The 18,655-nt window shown below is 40.1% G+C and overlaps 1 protein-coding gene across 3 annotated transcripts in view; it reads left to right on the top strand.

Moving 5' to 3' along the window:
* Positions 1-18,655, top strand: part of WDR7 (WD repeat domain 7) — a 316,799-nt gene that overhangs the window by 52,172 nt on the left and 245,972 nt on the right. The window lies entirely within an intron of this gene.

The raw sequence follows: 18,655 nt of genomic DNA, 5'->3' as shown, positions 1-18,655 counted from the left end.
AACTGTCTTCTCCAGCTGTGAGAAACCTCATTCCCACTATTTTCAGTGTATTTACTGTCTTCATGACTCACAGTGGGGTTACATCCCAGTAAACCCATTGTAAATGGAAAATCTCTTAAGTCGAAAATGCATTTAATACACCTAACCCCCCAAACATCATAGCTTAGCTCAGCCACCCTTACCCATGCTCAGAACACTTACATTAGCCTGCAGTTGGGCAAAATCATCTCACACAAAGCTTATTTATAACGATGTTAAGTATCTCATGTAATGTATTGAATACTGCAATGAAAATGAAAAGCGGAGTTTGCATGGGCACAGATGATTGTCAGTGTGTCTGTTGACCCTCATGCATGCTGCCCGACTGGGAGCCAAGACCACCACCCTTGCCCACTGTCACGGGAGAGGGTCCCATCTCATGTCGCTGGCCCAGGGCAAGGTCCACATTCAGACTTCCAAGTAGGGTCTCTACTGAATGTTTATCGCTTTCACTCCATCATAAAGTCAAAGAATCATAAGTCAGGGGCCATCTGTATTTCTTTGTTCCATTTGCCCTTTATGTAAACAGTTTCCAGCACAGCCCCAGCCTCTTCAGGTATGCCAGCACCTTTTCCGCAAAGGAAAAGAAGCTTCATTTCCTTTTTATCCTTAACATTGTCCTTTTTTTCACCTTCTGCTTCTCTTGAGGCATTATTGTTTGTATGTATTTACTCTTGTGTTTCTTTCAGTTGAGGCTTCATTGCTAACGTGATGTCTTATTTCTAATTCTTTTTGAGTTCAGTCATTTCATTTCTGATTTTTCTAATGCTCATTTATGTTGTTCTTTCATGTTGAGTATCATTTTAAAAATGTTCTTCAGCTTGTTTTGAAATAAGCGCATTCATTTTATCTGCTTTTGGAGCATGTCTGTTTCTTTCTGGTTCTTAATCTTTTTAATTACCATAATTTGACCTCAATGCTTTTCTGTTGCTGACTTTTTTTTTTTTGCGAAGTCGTCTCCTGGACTCTGTGAATGATTAGTTCAGATAGTTTTTCTAACTTCACAGAACTTCCTTTTTTGTTGTTGCACGCAGTTCAAAAATACGGTGGCTCACTTTCTGACATCTCCTAACACCATTCCTCACCTCTTTTTTTCAGGTGGGGGGAATTACCTGTCAGTTTTGATTGCATTCTTAGTAGTTTCTCGCTCCCGGGGGCCCTTTCCTGAAGGCAGCCGTGAAGCAGCAGTGTTGCGCGTGGACGGGGTCTGCCACGGGCCAGCCCCTCATACCTTGTTCCTGAGGGCCCTTGCATTCACTTGCTGTGGAGGTGGCTAAACCTCTCCCACGGTCAGCTGCTGTTTTTAAATGGGCCCACTGTATTTTCCTGATAAATGTCGGTTAGCGTTTTGGGGTTTGCCTATCAGATCTGTCGCATACCTCACTACTTCCCTTTCCTTCGTCCTACAGAGATGCCAGATACCAGATAGATCTTGTAGCTGTTGGTGGGTTTTTCCACCTGCTTGAATTTTGGGATTTTTGGATATATTTTGTCACCTCATTTTGTTGAAAATGTTCTCAGTACATTTGGTTTATTCTAATATTGCTCTATTTCTGTGTGAGGATTTGGAAAAATACAATAACTATTCTGCCATCAGTGCCATGATCTTTCCAGAATCCCTTTGAGTTTCTGTATTCTTGATGTTAATTGTAAGATTCAGTAATGAATTAGTTAAGGAGAAATTGTATTAAACATTCATTTTTAAATCTTAATTGTGTATTTATTATTGAACTAGATGAGGCACATCTGTGAATATGTTTTCTCTATTCTGGGTAAGTTGTGGGTTTGAATTTAAAGGACTGTTTATGTGAGAACATCCTTAACCTACTGGCAGGTGACAGAGCCCTTCAGTCTGGGCTGGAATTTTCCTCATGTATTGACTCACCTACTGCCCATATCCACAATCTCACAACGTAGTGGTTAGAGAGAATGACTTCAGACTCTACAGTGAACAATCAGTGACTTTTTTTGTTTTGTTTTGCCACTTCTTCCCTCTGTATTGTTTGTCAATTGGTATCTAAACATTTCTAGAATGAAGATTTTAGAATTTAATGTGAGGCTTTTGGTAAAGAGATTCCTTAAGGAATAGTAAACTTAAAATTCTTTTGGAACCATAAATGTAATATTAAAAGATTTAAGGTTATTGATTAGGCACAGGTATATAGGTAAGGTAATTGGGATCAATTTCTGAACATACATTATTACATTGCTATTATAACAAGCACCATAAGTACAAGAAAGTCAAAGAAGTCCAGCTGCGCTGTCTCCCTCCTCCTTCCCTATTTTCCTCTTTTTCCATCCTCCTTCCACAGTCCATCCATCATATTACATTAATCATTCCTCCTCCTTATCTCTGTACAAGTGGTTCACATTCTTTTCATGTATTTATGTCCTAATTCTGTTGTTGTCTCTTATTCTCTCTTCATATTTACCTCACATTCATGGTACTCTCACACACATTAGAAAGTACACTCTTGTTGGTTGTGAGTGCAGTGCTCTCCTGTGTGTGTGTGCGCGTCCATGTGCACTTGCATCATGTGTGGCTATTTGATAGAGTTTGGAATGAATGCTTCGAAGATTTCCAACTCAGGTTATTTTTCCACCAACTTTTTCTCCAGTTCCACAGTAACGAGTTTTAAGTTGCTATGAATACCATTAAGGAATAAAACTAAACTCTAAAAACTAACTACATATTTAATTGAACTTACTACATTTTTTGATGATTACAGGATTTTTAGTTCTCTTCCTTTTTTTAAGGATCCGTAAATTAGACAGGACTGGATTTACTGTGATCCTTGCATAACACCGTCAAATAATGACATATATGAGGGAGCTACCCTTCTTTTTTTTTTTTTTTTTTTTAAAGATTTTTATTTATTTTTTGACACAGAGAGACAGTGAGAGAGGGAACACAAGCAAGGGGGAGTGGGAGAGGGAGAAGCAGGCTTCCCGCCGAGCAGAGAGCCTGATGCAGGGCTCGATCCCAGGGCCCCGAGATCATGACCTGAGCCGAAGGCAGACGCTTAACGACTGAGCCACCCAGGCGCCCCATGGGAGCTCCCCTTCTTGAAACGTAACAAGCCCCGTGGCTCTTGTGCTTATTGGCCCTCTGTCTTGTACATAATAGGTGTTTGATGGATTTATGAATGGAATTCATAGTTCATATTAAATGTAATTCATCATATTATTCTGAACCAAGAAAAAATCAGTCTTATTTTATGATGGTTTTAGCACACTTTGTTTCTCTTTGGAAGTACATTACCAATCCACAGTGTACCTGAGAAGAAATTCAGATTGCTGGGCAGTGTCTGAGATACAGCGAAGGAGAAATTCCTTTTACCATCTCACATAATAAATCAAATGGCAGACTGTTGAGAGAATAGGAACAGTAGATAGATTTAACCCTATGACCTCAACAGCCAGATCTTTGTAGCCCTTATGTATGATACTTTATATTTAACTCTTATTTGGGAACTTGAAGGTATTTTGAAGTAATTTGATAGAAATATAAAGATTTGTAGCAAATACCAATGTGTTAATACCTTGGGTAAGATTAATTTCTTCTAATATGCTTGAAATATCTGTTCTTTATTAGACTATATAAAAGATTTTCAAACTTCTTGACTTTTATAGCCTCTGTTAGAAAATAATTGAATCAGTCTAGTTCAGTAAACATTTATTGACTACTAGGTACTGTGTTTGGCCCTGGAGAGCCAAAATGAATAAGACATGATATTGACCCTCAGGAAATATAATCAGCTAAATACAATGCAGAGGAGTAAGCGAGATGGCTGAGAAATGTAGAAAGTATTGCGGAGACCTGGACTAGCCTGAGGTGATCAGGATTGGCTGCTTGGAGGAGGGGACGTTGAAGAATGAGTAGAATGTAGTCAGGTGATGCATGGAGGTGGGTTGCAGTAGGTTCTGGGAAGTGGGGAATACTATATGTGTTCAGAATTGCTGGAGGATTGAAGAGAGGAGAGACAGGAAGTGGTGTGAAATGAGGCCGGCCGGTCCATGCTTACCATGTGAAGGTGCTTAAACTTTAGCTTTTGCCTCTGTGGCTTTCACACTTAAAAAAACAAAATCATTAGAATCCTTCCTTCAGAAAGAATTTTGTATGAGAGCAAGTGTGTGCAACAGATACAAGGGAATGTAGAGGAGAGTTTAAATTCAAGAATTTTTTGTGAGTGATATTTGGCAGGCCTTAGTGATTAATTAGGTGCAGGTGCTGAGTGAGGTTGATTCACAAGTTTTCTGATTGGGTGATTGAATAGAAATTGGCTCTATCAAGTGTGATATCAAATGTAGGAGCAGGTTTTGTGGGGGATGATGATGAGTTGCTTTGTAGATGATGGAGGGGTGTGGTGTTGGATATATGGATTGAGGAATCTCCAATGGATACCTGGTACTTAAAACCACGGAATGCCGTGAGATTATTCAGAGGTAGCAAATGGGCTGAGATAGACTCTTGGGATACTAACCTTAAGGGGAGGAAGTGGAAACACTTTAGAGAAGTGTGAAGAGTTTGAGGAGAACCAGGAGATTATGCTGAATTGCAAACTGAAGGGATCAAAAATTTTGAGAAGGGTAGAGAGTGATTAGTTGTATCAAATGTTATAAATGTTCAGTATTGGAAGGGTTGAAATGTGTTTGTCAGTGAGGTCATTAGTACCCTTTTCCAGAACTGCTCCTCAGGATGTTGGGGACAGAAGCTTGAGTGTGGTAGGTTCAGGAGTGAATGGGAAGTGTGGAAATAGAAACAGCAAATGTAGGATACTTACAAAAAGTTTGATTAAGGGAAGGAGAAAGAATAGCTAGAGGAAAATGCAGTTTGCAAGGGGTGAGAATGTTTGTGGATTAGGGTTAAAGAGCCAGTAGATAGAGGAACATTCTAGATTAGCATAGGGAGGAGGTAATTGATGAAGCTAGCTTCCCAGGAAATGAGAGAGTGGCAGATTGCAAAGGCCGAGGAAAGGCAATTGGCTTTGACCTGGAGAAGAAAGACTTTATTTTCTGAAATTGAAGAGAGGGAGGGGCAGACTGGATGTCTGGGTGGGTATATGTTTCTATGTGAAGTGGATGGGAATTGAAAAGAGAACATTCCTAAAACCTTCACATTTTTTCAAGAGGTTATAGGTAAGATTGTGAGGAGTGAGAACCCAGGTAGGGACTTGATAAGAGAGGTAGAGATGGGGGAGGGAGAGGGGAAGCTAGGGATGAGTAAGAGGATTGACTATGAATTTGTAATTGTAATGGGCCATAATTAGCTATAGTAAAAAATACAGGAAAAAGTATAAGGTAAATTTTATCACCGCTCCTGAATTGCAATTCTGTAATTCAGAAGTTAAAGGGCATTGAGGATGTAATTGTAAGAGATTGATATGATTAACCAGAAGTTCTAGGCTTGTGAGGGAAGGAGTGCAAAAGAGGATGAGGCTGATAGTTTTTGATCAAAATTGTGGAATCCAGGGACTGAATGCCTCTATGATAATGGTTCCCAGACTGTTGCAAATTGAAATCATCTGAGGATCTTTAAAAACTGGTGCCTGGGGCGCCTGGGTGGCTCAGTTGGTTAAGCGACTGCCTTCAGCTCAGGTCATGATCCTGGAGTCCTGGGATCGAGTCCCACATCAGGCTCCCTGCTCGGCAGGGAGTCTGCTTCCCCCTCTGACCCTCTCATGCTCTCTCTGTCTCATTCTCTCTCTCAAATAAATAAATAAAATCTTTAAAAAAAAAAAAAAAAAAAAAAAAAAACTGGTGCCTGGCTCCTTTCACGGGCTTTGTGATTGGATTGGTGTGCATGCAGCCTGTGCATTGGGAATGTTAAAGTTCCCCCGGTGACTGTAATGCGCAGCAGTGTGCGACCCACTGCTCTGGAAGGTGGAAGAGCAGGTACGGTGGAAGGTCTGGAGCTAGAGAAGATTGTGGTCGGTGTGGAGGTACTGACGCTCAGGATATCTGAGGTGAGGACACATTCAGCTGAAGTGGGCTGCAGTCGAGACAGCCACCGAGTTGGGAGGGCAAGTATGGTCTCCATCTTTGGCACAAATGACCCTGACGCCCACTTTCCCGGTACTTCCTGCTTTTCACTGGGTGAGCGCTCTGTGAGAAGGGAGGGCAGTGCCCTCTGGCAGGCTGATTGGGGAACAAACAATAAGGCTCAAACATGTCTTATTCTTGTTTTTAGGAAATAATAGTGCAAAACATTGTTGATGCAAGTAAAAAACCCGAAACAAAGTAACAAAACTAATGGGAGCTTGCTTATTTATTTATCTATCTATTAAATATTTTTATTTATTTATTTGAGAGAGAGAGAGAGAAAGAGTGAGAAACAACATGAGAGGGGAGATGGTCAGAGGGAGAAGCAGGCTCCCTGCTGAGCCGGGAGCCCGATGTGTGGGACTCGTTCCCAGGACTCCGGCATCATGACCCAAGCCGAAGGCAGTCGTTCAACCGACTGAGCCACCCAGGCACCCTTAATGGGAGCTTATTTAAAAGCAAGAATAACAGCAGTTGAAAACCAGCACTTATGATGTGCTGATATCAAAACATCTCTTTTATGGGCAAGTCATACATTCATATGCAGTAGAATCTTTGTACTAATACTCTGCATTTTGTGATTGTGTGACATCTAAGTTCAGTACTGAAAGTCTAGAAAGCTGTACTAACTCTACTAACTTCAAATTATAAATAGTAACATATAAAACAAGCCCCTGTAGCATAATTAGACCACATAATGGTAGTAACTCACTATATTACTATGGTGGCTCCATGTTTAACATTGTGTCATTTGCCCTCCGACTTCGAATCCTTTTATATCCATTAGGAGGCCCCTCGCCCACCCAGGGCTGCAGTCCATAAGTGAAAATCACTGACGTATATGGATGGTGAGATCTTCCAGAATGAGGGGTGGCAATTAGGGCTTTGAGCCAGTGACAGTGATTTTAAAGTTTAAAAAAACTTTCCCATATGACATTCATAACACGATTTCTATGTCATGGTGTTGCAGGCCCTACAATTAACCTTGGATGGAAGTATATTAATCAGGCAGTCATTTCAGGGAGGCAGTTTATTGCAGTGTCCAAGGATAGGAAGTATAAGTGGTTGTAGTGGTTGCGGTTGGAATTCTGTACCGTGTGTATCCAGAGGTCTTTCCGTGGTCTTCCACACATCTTTCTCTTAGTTTGTATGAAGATGCTTATTTTTTTGTAATTACCCTCACACCCGGTAGTAGTCAGCCTTGGTGAGAGTGATATTTTCTAGGGGCAGTGGATGGCTGTGAAGAAAGAGTGTATAGAAAAAAGAAAGAAGGGGATTTGTCAGCATAAATCGGGGTTTCAGTTTTCCACAGTGCACTGTAACTTGGTTCCCCAGTCTGTATTTCGATAAACGTAGTACTTGCTAGTTGCTGGGCCCGGAATACGCGTGCCTCCTTCACTCCCTCCACCTGCCTTCCCCTGGCTAGCTGCCACTCACCTGGGCGACTCCCTCAGCTCCCACGAGCCTCAGTTCTGTGACTACTGTCTCCGCAAAGGGTCCTGAAGTTTTCAGGTAACGCCAAGTCAAGCAGTCATTTGGATCTTCTCTGACCCTCTGGCATTTGCTTTACGTTTCTATCCCGGTACTAATTCTTTGGTACCAGTACATGGAAACAAGGAGATATATTTGTTTACATGTCTGTTTCTGTGTGTCAGGGTTTCTTAACCTCAACACTGTTGACATTTGGGGCTGGATAATTCTTTGTTCTGTGGTCTGTCTTGTACACTATGGCATGTTTAGCAGCGTCCCCAGCCTCTACCCTCTAGATGCCATTAGCACCTTCTCCCAGTTGTGACTCATAGCGATGTCTCCAGACGGTGCCAGACGTCCCTTGAGGGTGAGGGCTCAGTCACCTCTGGCTGACTGCTGCTCTGTATCAGACTAGGAGCTCCTCAAAGGACTGTTTGATACATTCCTCCTCGTATTTCCGGTGCCTGGCACAAACTGTTCATTGAATCACTGTGAATAACCCAGAATTTGAGGGTTGATTAATATGGAGTGGATTCATTTCCCCCACCCCCCATCTCTAGAATCTCTACAAAACTAATGCTGAGAGGCTCTTGATATCTAGAAGTAAATGTCTGGCAGATGCCAGAGGACCCGGACTTCTTCCTATATCCTAACCATCGACTAGTTCTGTGACCCGTGTGACTGACTGGCTTACCTCTTGCCCTCCATTTGTTTTTAGCTTTAAAGTGGAGGTAATAAGGTTGTAATGAAGTCAAATGGGCAACATGTTTTCACACATTTATCACAGTAGGTATTCAGCACATGCTAGTTTAATACTCTTAATTGAATGATGGACTGGTTTCATTCATTCAGCACACCTCGAGTGTGAACTATAAGCCAGGCCCGGAGCTAGAACGGCTGGAGGGTACATGAATCACTTCCAAACCCAGCAGGTCTGGTGTCAAGGGGTTCCTGCTGTCATGAGGGAGAGGAGCGAGCAGTTCATTGTGATGAGCTTTATATTACCTAAGGTATGCCCCAAGTGGGAGAGAGCCCTCGGGAGATGGCTGACCCGATGAGGTGTTGGGAAGGCTTCTCTGAAGAAAGTCATTCGTGTGGAGGCTTGATATCAAAAGGCAAAGTGGGTAAGAGCATCCCAGGCAGAGAAAACACTGTGCTGCCGTGGGTGGGGACAGTGAGTGGGCAGAGAGAGCATGGGGAGCTGTGTGCCCAGGCCGGCAGCCGGTAGCCGTGAGTGAGAGAAGAGGGTTTAAAACAGGTTAGAATCTGCTTGAGTGTATTTCTGAAATTGGAGATTGCTCACCACTGTGACCCTGGATGGATTAAAGCTGTTTTTTCCCCTGTTCATTTTGCCATTATTAGTCTTAGCTTTTCTTTTAGCGAGTTGACTTCCCAGAATATCCTCTCATTTCCTTTCCTTCACAAATGTGTTAAGGGTTTGGAATACCCAGGAGGATACATTAGTCTAGAAGCACTTTTTTTTTTCTTCAGTAGTTTTCTTTCCTTTCCTTTCCTTTCCTTTTCCTTTTCCTTTTCCTTTCCTTTCCATTCCTTCCCTCCCTCCCTCCCTCCATGCATCCATCCATCCCTCCCTCCCTCCCTCCATCCATCCCTCCCTCCATCCATCCATCCCTTCCTCCCTTCCTTCCTTCTTTCCTTTCTTCCTTCCTTCCTTCCGTTTCTTTCTTAAGTTTCTTTCCTTCAGTTATTTTCACATGTGTCTTTAACGTTGATTTGACATAAAATGAGCTGGGTTTTATTGTCCCTGTTTTACCAGTGAAGGGAATACTGTTGTGTTAACTGTTCACTGTTTGCAGCATCTCTCCTCTGTTTAGGAGACAGAAGAATTGATGCAGAGGATGTTGAGTGAGTCATATGAAGGCTTGTCTAATGGAGGAGTGGGGGTGCCCCAGCCCCCAGGGCTCCTGGTCTTGTGATTTTGATGACTTGGCCATTTGGGAAGAGTTACAACTTAATCTCTTTTGGGCTGGTGTTATGGATTAAAATATTAATCTTCTAATCTCTTAATATATTAATACCATTTTGATATTATTATTATTCAAACATTATCCAGTAAGACATGGCTTGTAGAAATATCTTTAGAAGATATTATCTCTATAACAGACATGACCTAAGTGTTTATATTTAATACATATACTTAATTTTTGAGTAATTTACATTTTATTTGTCATGCGACATAAATTATTGTATTAAATCTTAAAACCTCTTAAATAGGTTAAATATCCCTTTTTGGTTTATGCTTTTTAATATACTTGTTAATAAAAACACATGGAAGGAAGTGAAATAACATCAGCTCTGAGTAAATTGTCGTCTATGCCAAGTCATAAAATCTCCTATCCAAAATCAAATAAGTGTATTGTCTATTTTTAACTTAAATGGAGTCTCTGAGAAAGAACTCTATTACCCTGTTAGTATTAAGTAACAGCAATACAACAGCAGAGGGCACCAAATATCCATTTCAGTCTTACACATTTTCTTGATAGTTTCCCTTTCTTCCTCCCTCCCTTCATTTTTCCTAATACAGTTGACCCTTGAACAGCACGGGTTTGAACTGTGTGTGTCCGTTTATATGTGGATTTTTTTCAGTACAGTACAGTCCTGTACACATATTTTGTCTTCCTTATGATTTTCTTTTTTCTGGCTTTCCTTATTGTAAGAATACACTATCTAATACATATACAAAATATGTGTTAACCGACTCTTTATGTTATTGGTAAGGCTTCTGGTCAACAATAGGCTGTTAGTAGTTAAGTTTTGGGGGAGTCAAAAGTTACACTCAGATTTTCTACTGCCTGTGGGGAGAAGGGGACTCAGTGGCCCTCACCTCCGTGTTGTTCAAGGGTCAAATGTACTTAAAATCATCAACATTAAAACCATATATTCTTATAGTAAGTGGTGGGATTTTCCCTTAGCTAACTTTAGAATATTTTAAAAGCACATTAGGACATCAATGTGTTTTTATTCATTGAACCTTTTGCATTTAACCTTATGCATCAGAAGTTCTTTTAAAGATCTTTATTTTTTTTTTAAGATTTTATTTGCCCATTTGTCAGAAAGAGTGAGAGCATGCGCGAGCACACAAGCAGGGGGAGCAGCAGGCGGAGGGAGAAGCAGGCTCCCCACTGAGCAGGAAGCCCAATGCAGAGCTTGATCCCAGGACCCTGGGATCATGACCTGAGCTGAAGGCAGACGCTTAACCAACTGAGCCACCCAGACATCCCTAAAGATTTGTATTCAATAGAATATTCTATCCATAATCAAGAATAAAATTTTTGTTTAATTTTTCCTACCAAAATATTCTTAGGTGATAAACCAGTCTTTATACTGTACTTAGGAAATAAAAAATTATTTAGATCATGCATTAGAAATATGACACCTAAATAATTATTTTGTAAAATGTTATATTATTATTTTTCAAATACATATTTTTCCTATATTCTATTTTAGGACTCAGTGTTGATATTTATAGAAGTGTGTATGTGTGTGTATGTGTATGTTAGATATATAACATTTCCTAGTCTTTTTTTTTTTTTTTTTTAAAGATTTTATTTATTTATTTGACAGAGAGAGACACAGTGAGAGAGGGAACACAAGCAGGGTGGGTGGGAGAAGGAGAAGCAGGCTTCCTGCGGAGCAGGGAGCCTGATGCGGGGCTCGATCCCAGGACCCTGGGATCATGACCTGAGCTGAAGGCAGACACTTAACGACTGAGCCACCCAGGTGCCCCCATTTCCTAGTCTTAGTATCCTCAATCTCTGGTTTCAAAGCAGATTCAGATTTTTTTTTAAATCATTTACTCATCTGCTTTACACATCAGCCTCAAAATCAGCTGCTTTTTTTTTTTTTTTAAGATTTTATTTACTTGAGAGAGAGAGAGGGAAAGAGCATAAGCAAGGGAAACAGCAGAGGGAGAGGGAGAAGCAGGCTCCCCACTGAGCAGGGATGCGGGGCTTGATCCCAGGACCCCAGGATCATGACCTGAGCCGAAGGCAGACACTTAACTGACTGAGCCACCCAGGCATCCCAAAATCAGCTGGTGTTTAATGCTCACTGGCATAAATCAAATTTATGTTTAGGTAGAAATCTGGACTAGTTGGTGTTATAGATTGGACTCGATGCTTTTTAGGAAACATAATTATTTTACTAGGTAACTTGAGAAATAGTCCTGAAAACTATGACATTAAAAAATGATTCAGAAATAAGTTTTAAAATCAGGACCATTGAAGTGAATGATGCAAGAGTAAAATTATTGCCAACATTCTGAATTTCTCTAAGTCACTGGATAAAATGACATATGCCTAAAATATCATTATAACGTTGATTTTAGGGGACAAAGCTTCCAGGTGTTTCAGCAGACATGATTTAACCTAGCATGTAATCAAATATATAATAGTGATAAATGTTGTAACAAGGATACACCCACATTTTCTCCTTTGCGGACTGTAAGTTGTTTCCTTGTTGCTGGCCGCACGTGCCGCTTATGGTGTGCATGTGTGTGCATATGCTGAAAAATACCTGGGCTCGAGGAGGGATTAATCTCCCGATCATAGTTCTGTCATTTTCCTTGGGTTTTTCACTTGAGATACAATTTTACCTGCTACTCTTAATGTGATTGCCACAGGTTCGCTTGCAGTGATGAGCAAGCAATCCAATAATTTTTTCCTATTGTTGCATTTCTGTAATATTTTAAGTCAAGTTCTTTAGTATTTGAAATGGCTAAACCTGTATTTTCCTGTTTACAGAAAATATAACGTTGTAATAGGCTTAACACTTACAATGAAAATGTCAAATATATCTGTCTTACTAGCTTTTTAAGTACATTGTGTGTCTTTTGCATTTACGATTGAGTTTTACTAGCAAATTTGAGGCCATTTCACTTGGATATATTTTATGATTTAGCTTTTCTTTTTGCCCTTTTTCAAGTAAGTTTTGAAATTATTGCCTTAAGTACAAAGGCTTTATTTTTCTTCTAAGCATCTTGCATATAATAGACACTCCACAAGTATTTGTTGAATTTAATCTTCTGCCATGATAATGTAAAAGGGAATTTGCGAGCACACATTTCAGATGTTCTTAATAAAGGTGACAGAACAAGCATACTAACATTCCTGTTAAAGAATTTCCAGGATTAGGTAACCTGTATGTGAAATTGTTAAGACTATAAGATGATTTGAATGAGTTAGTTTGCTCTAGATATGTATATCTTATGATTAAGCTAAGAGATCCTTGGAGTTTGATAGATGTTTCTGTTCATTTTCCTTTAGCTAAATCTTAGTGTGGCATATTAGAGTATCAGACGTGTGTGTGATCAACTCTGCCATCTCTGTGCATTTAGCTAAAGTCTTAACCCTCACAACTTTGCCAAATAGGGTATTTTGTTGTAATAAGCCTTTAAGTCAGTAAAATCCATTGTCAGGTGTTACAGGTCATCCGCAGTACTTAGGGATGAGTCATTTTCTCCTTCTTTCCTTCAGTCTCCCTCTATTCTCATCTGCTTTTATTATTGCTTTCTGTTTTTCACCCTCCTTTTTTGGCTGTGGCTTGCTCATAGGTACAGTTTTTCCATGGTGACACGATCAGCAGCGCTGAGAGGTTGTGATAAGAGGAGTCGCACACAGTCACATCCAGATGTCATGGTACCAGACACTAGATAACCTTTCAGTCGTCCAAGCACATGGCTGTCTGCTGGCCTACCTCCCGGAAAGAGACAGAACCGGAGCCGATCTCGGGGTGCTGAAAGGGGCACAGATGTGGTTGACATCAGAGGAGAGAGCTTAAAAGCTAACCTTGTGTCCTCACTCTTGCCTTCTTTTTTCTTCAAGCCACTCTTGCTGCCTCAATAATTTTCTTACCAAACATGTTTGATTTTATATTCTTTGGTAATAATGATCTCCCTTTCTCCTAAAAGAATTTTGTAGATCTTTACTGGAAAGACAGTATTTCCTAATGTACTGTGGTGGGCTCTTGATTTTACCTTATGCTATTATTACCTATTCCCTCATACATAGTGACATGCCTGTCTACCTAAAGTTCTTATAGGATGATGTTTTACCTTTTTCTGTGATATTATGAACCTAATGCCCAGCATAGTGCCTGGACCATGGCAGCAACTTAGCATGTGGTAGCTATCAATATTCATTTTCATAGCAAGAACATACTAGATATAATGTATTATAAATAACTTTGTCTTTCAAATTAATGTCATTAGGTACAAAGCGTTAAGCATAGTGTTTGACATTACACATTCAGCATTTGAAAAAACAAATATGAAGCTCAATGGTGTTAGAAATAAAAGGGTAATGTACACATTCTTCACCCCACCCCATCCTCTACATTCTCAGTACTGTTGCATACTTTTATCTTCCCTCATCTGGATGGCTTCTGTTTCCTCCCAATTCATATTCATGACTCTGATCTTTTCAGCCAACATTGCTGGTGGATAAACATCTATAAAATTAAATTTGATCATGTTATTCCACTCTTTTAAAGCCTTTAGATGATAGTTCTCAAACTGTACTGCAGCATGAAGTTGCCTGGGATTCTCATTAGACAGGTTCTGATCCACTCAGCTGTATTCATACCGATTCAGGCCTGATATCAGGCCCAGGAACCTGTATTTTAACAAATAGCCCCAGTGATTCTGAGAGAAGCACTGCTTTATTGATTCCCAAACCTGCAAGATAAAGTTCAAAAGCCTTAGCGTGAACCTCTGTGTTCTCTCCTTACATTCGTTCTCTTGGTCTTCTGTGGCTTCATCAACATCCATCCTGTCACATCTCCTGCCTTTATCCTTTTTCACATTTTGCTCTCTCTCTGCCCTTTCATAATTACCCCTTCGGAGAGGCTCTCCCTGGTCACCCAGGGTGGCTTTCTCTGCTGTGTCCCTTATTGTACCTTGCAATCCTCCTTTTTTCAGAGCGTCATTCTTACTACATCATCATGGTGTCTTTACATGCCATTATGCAGTTGTGAGGTTTGAGTTCCATGACTAGAAGGTCATCTTGTTTGTCTTTGTATCTCCAGTGTCTTGCACAAACACAGGCGAATGTGTAAAAAATGAATTAAATACGGGAATGAAATTCAGAAACTCTTGGCTTTTTTAAATCATATTTTATAGAATATAAATTGATATTACTTACGTTCTTTAGGTTTAAGCTGTGATTTAGAAATTATTTCCTACCTTCCTTTAAACATGATTCCGTTCAGAACAGAGGTTTCAGCAAAGGAGGCAGAATTAGTAATAATTATGGAAATAATTTGCAGAAGAGCAGCCACTTGAGACTTTTTTTACATTTTTCTTTCATTGAGGTATAATTGACATACAACATTACATTAGTTTCAGGTTTATGATGTGATGATTTATATTTGTATATACTGTGAAATGATCACCACAGGAAAGTCTAGCTAACATCCAGGAAATGCCCTTGAAGGATGGGTAAAGTATGACTTAAAGGGTTGTAGGAAGAATGAGAAAGGAGCATCATCCTGGCATAAGCAAAGGCACAAACGCGAGACACTGCATGGTTCTGGAAGATACAGGTGGTTTGGGGCACCTGGGTGGCTCCGTCGGTTAGGCGTCTGCCTTCAGCTCAGGTCATGATCCCAGGGTCCTGGGACTGAGCCCCACATTGGGCTCCCTGCTCAGTGGGGAGTCTGCTTCTCCCTCTCCCTCTGCCCCCCCTCCTCCTCATGCTCACTCTCTCCCAAATAAATAAAAATTTTTAAAAAAGGACAAGTGATTTCATTGGGCCATAGTAGAAGATAGAGGGGTTGTGGCTAGAGATGAAATTGAAGGAGTAGGCAGCAGTATATTTTGGAGGATGTTTTGTGCTTTGCAAAGAAGTCTTTGCTTTGCAAAGATTGTATCATTGGATTATAAAATGCTGTTGAAGCCCCTTCAGCTAGGAAGAAACATGGTCAGATGGGAGGAGGATTGAACAGAAGAGAGACCAGTTAAGGAGATTTGTTATAATTTTATGATAGAAGAGTTTATGATTTATGATTAGCAATTTAAAATAATTTTATAATTTTTTTATAATATCCTCTGTTCATTCTGCCAGGTACTCTGATAAGGTCACATAAGATGAGTAAAATATAATTAGTTCCCATAGAGTACAGGAAAATGTAAATATGTAAAATACCTAACTGTATCAACATAACCAAGGTGTATACATTTGTGATTTATAGTAGATATAAAATGTCATGGGAGCTGGATTCATTGTGGACTAATAACTTTCCTTGGGAGAATTAGGGTCTTGGTGGAAGAGAAGGGATTAGAATAGAACAAAGAAGAATATTTTGGGCAAAGGAATAAATAAAAGGTTTAATGGGTGGGGAACCATGGTTATGGTATGAGAGCCTGTTTGTTAAAGCTGGAAAAATATTTGGTATCAGGCTGTAATGGGCCTTGAATGTTGTGCTGAAGGACTTTGTATTTTATCCTGGAGCTTTATTTTCTGATTATGAAAATAATATATATTGACTGTGTACCATTTAAGAAATGTAGGGAAATATAAAGAAAAAAGAAAATATTCTATAATTCCATCACAAAATGTAATTACCAATATTTTCATGTATTTCTTCCCAGTGTTTCTCACCATGCTCAAATATATACTCAAGCATTCAATAAATGAAATCAGAACCATAGTGTGTGGGTGTGTGTGTGTGCCTGTGTAATTTTATCTCACTTAAAATTGGAATAGGAGAGGTGCCTGGGTGGCTCAGTCGGTTCAGCGTCTGCCTTAGGCCCAGGTCATGATCCCGGAGTCTTGGATCAAGCCTCGAGTCGGCCTCCCAGCTTCTCCCTCTGCTCCTCGCCCCCCCCCCCCGGCTCATTCTTTCTTTCTCTCTCTCAAATAAAGTCTTTTTTTTTTTTTTTTAAAGATTTTATTTATTTATTTGAGAGAGAATGAGAGACAGAGAGCATGAGAGGGAGGAGGGTCAGAGGGAGAAGCAGACTCCCTGCCGAGCAGGGAGCCCGATGCAGGACTCGATCCCGGGACTCCAGGATCATGACCTGAGCCGAAGGCAGTCGCTTAACCAACTGAGTCACCCAGGCGCCCTCAAATAAAGTCTTTAAAAAAAAATTGGAACAGGAAATTTTGCCATGTGGTTGAGTATGCCCAGAAAGCATGATTTGTAGTGATTGCAGTATTTATTCTATTATATGGCTACGCTTAAATTATTTATCTGTTTCCTTATTGTTAGATTATTTAGGCTTCAATTTAAAATAATGGCTACCATTTCACTGAATATCTTTGTACATAAATCCATGTCTGTATTTCTGACTATTTAGGATGGGGTTCTAGAAATAAATGCACTGGATCAAGCTGTCTAAAGGTCTCGCAATGTATTTTGCCATATTGCTTTTCTAAAAGGCTGCTATTTAAATTCATGCCTGCAGTGAGTGTGTGGGTTTGACTTTCATTGTACTCCTGGCCAAGTAGTTTTAGTGTTTACTGTGTGCTAATTTTATAAATGGTATCTTGTAGTTATTTTAACAGTTATTTCCTTGACAACTAGTTTGAGCTGGTTTTTCCCTATATTTATTGACTCTTTTGTTTCTTTTACTGTGAATTGTCCTTGATCTTTATGATAGTCCCCCTCTTATTTGGGCATTAGTATTTTTCTTGCCTATTTTAAGAAATATTTATGTAGATTGTAACCCTATCAGTCTTATTTCTGGCACATTTTCCTATTTCTTACTTGCCTTTTAATATTTTTATAGTAGTGGGGCGCCTGGGTGGCTCAGTCGTTAAGCGTCTGCCTTCGGCTCAGGTCATGATCCCAGGGTCCTGGGATCAAGCCCCGCATCGGGCTCCCCACTCCGCGGGAAGCCTGCTTCTCCCTCTCCCACTCCCCGTGCTTGTGTTCCCTCTCTCGCTGTGTCTCTCTCTGTCAAATAAATAAATAAAAAAATTAAAAAAAAAAAATATTTTTATAGTAGTGAGTTTTAAATTTAAGTATATTTGGAAAGCTCTTTCTCATCTTGAGATCAGATACATTCACCTGTATTTTGATTTAGTTTTTAATCTGTATTTTCCATTTCTCTTCATAACCCATGATTTTGGCAGAAGAGTGATGTGACTGGATTTGTGCTTCAGAAAGAAGTCTTGTGGCTCTGGAGTTGCGTTGGAGTAAATAGAGACTAGGGCGGTGAACCCCGCTGAGACAAGAAAATAAGTGTCCAAATGTGGTGACAGTGATAGTGGGGATAGATGGTCTGGGAGGCACAGCGGGTTCAGTGGCAGTGTGGACATCAGGACGCATTTGACTGAGAGGGGCTGTGGGACATCGAGATACAAGCAGTTGTAAGTAGAGGATTGAAACTCCAGGAGGCTGGTCAGGCTGATGATGGAAATTAGGGAGCCACAAGTGTTAGTTCTAATGTGGGAGGAAGGTTGAGTTTTCAGGGCAGCTGACTGCTGAAAAGCGTGGTCAGAATTAGAAGGCTCACCAAGAAGGGAAGCTAGGAGCTTTTAATTTTTTTCTTTATGCTTTTATCTCACTCACCCAGCAAAAATAACAATGTCAGATACTGCAAAGAGCTCGAGGAGGAGCGGGACTGAGAGTTTCCTTGTATTAGCCTCTGATTCCGTACATTTGGCTAAAAGGGGCAGTAGAGGGGGAGAGAAATCAGTAGAAGAGGGAGCATGGTCAAAGGATAACACTCCTTGTTAGAATCTAAGTAGACTTGAGCATGTTCTCTATTGAGGGAAAAGAATCTGTGAATAGGGAGAGAGTGAAGGTGAAGTGGAAAAAGGAGGGATTTGATGGTACAGCAACTTGAACGGAGGAGTCGCTGTGATAAATGGATTCTTCTTTCAGGTGAACCAGTAGTTCATTCTCAGAGAATTTGCATAGAGGTTATTGAAACAAATTTTAATCTGTTCTATAAGTAAAAAGACTCCATCCATCAATAACAAATTTTTCTAGTTTTTAAAAAATTAATTGACCATTTTATAATTGTTTCAGCATAAAACTCTCATATAAATTCATCTTTTACATGCTGTTGATTGGCAAAGTTTGTGTGTTACTTTTAATGATACGGGTACCTAAAAAGCCTAATACCCATTCAGATTCC

The sequence above is a fragment of the Halichoerus grypus genome, chromosome 13 (assembly GCF_964656455.1).
Source record: "Halichoerus grypus chromosome 13, mHalGry1.hap1.1, whole genome shotgun sequence".
In the NCBI taxonomy this organism is placed as follows: domain Eukaryota; kingdom Metazoa; phylum Chordata; class Mammalia; order Carnivora; family Phocidae; genus Halichoerus; species Halichoerus grypus.
Note: the sequence above shows the minus strand (reverse complement) of the source record. Positions and strands in the feature narration are given on the sequence as shown.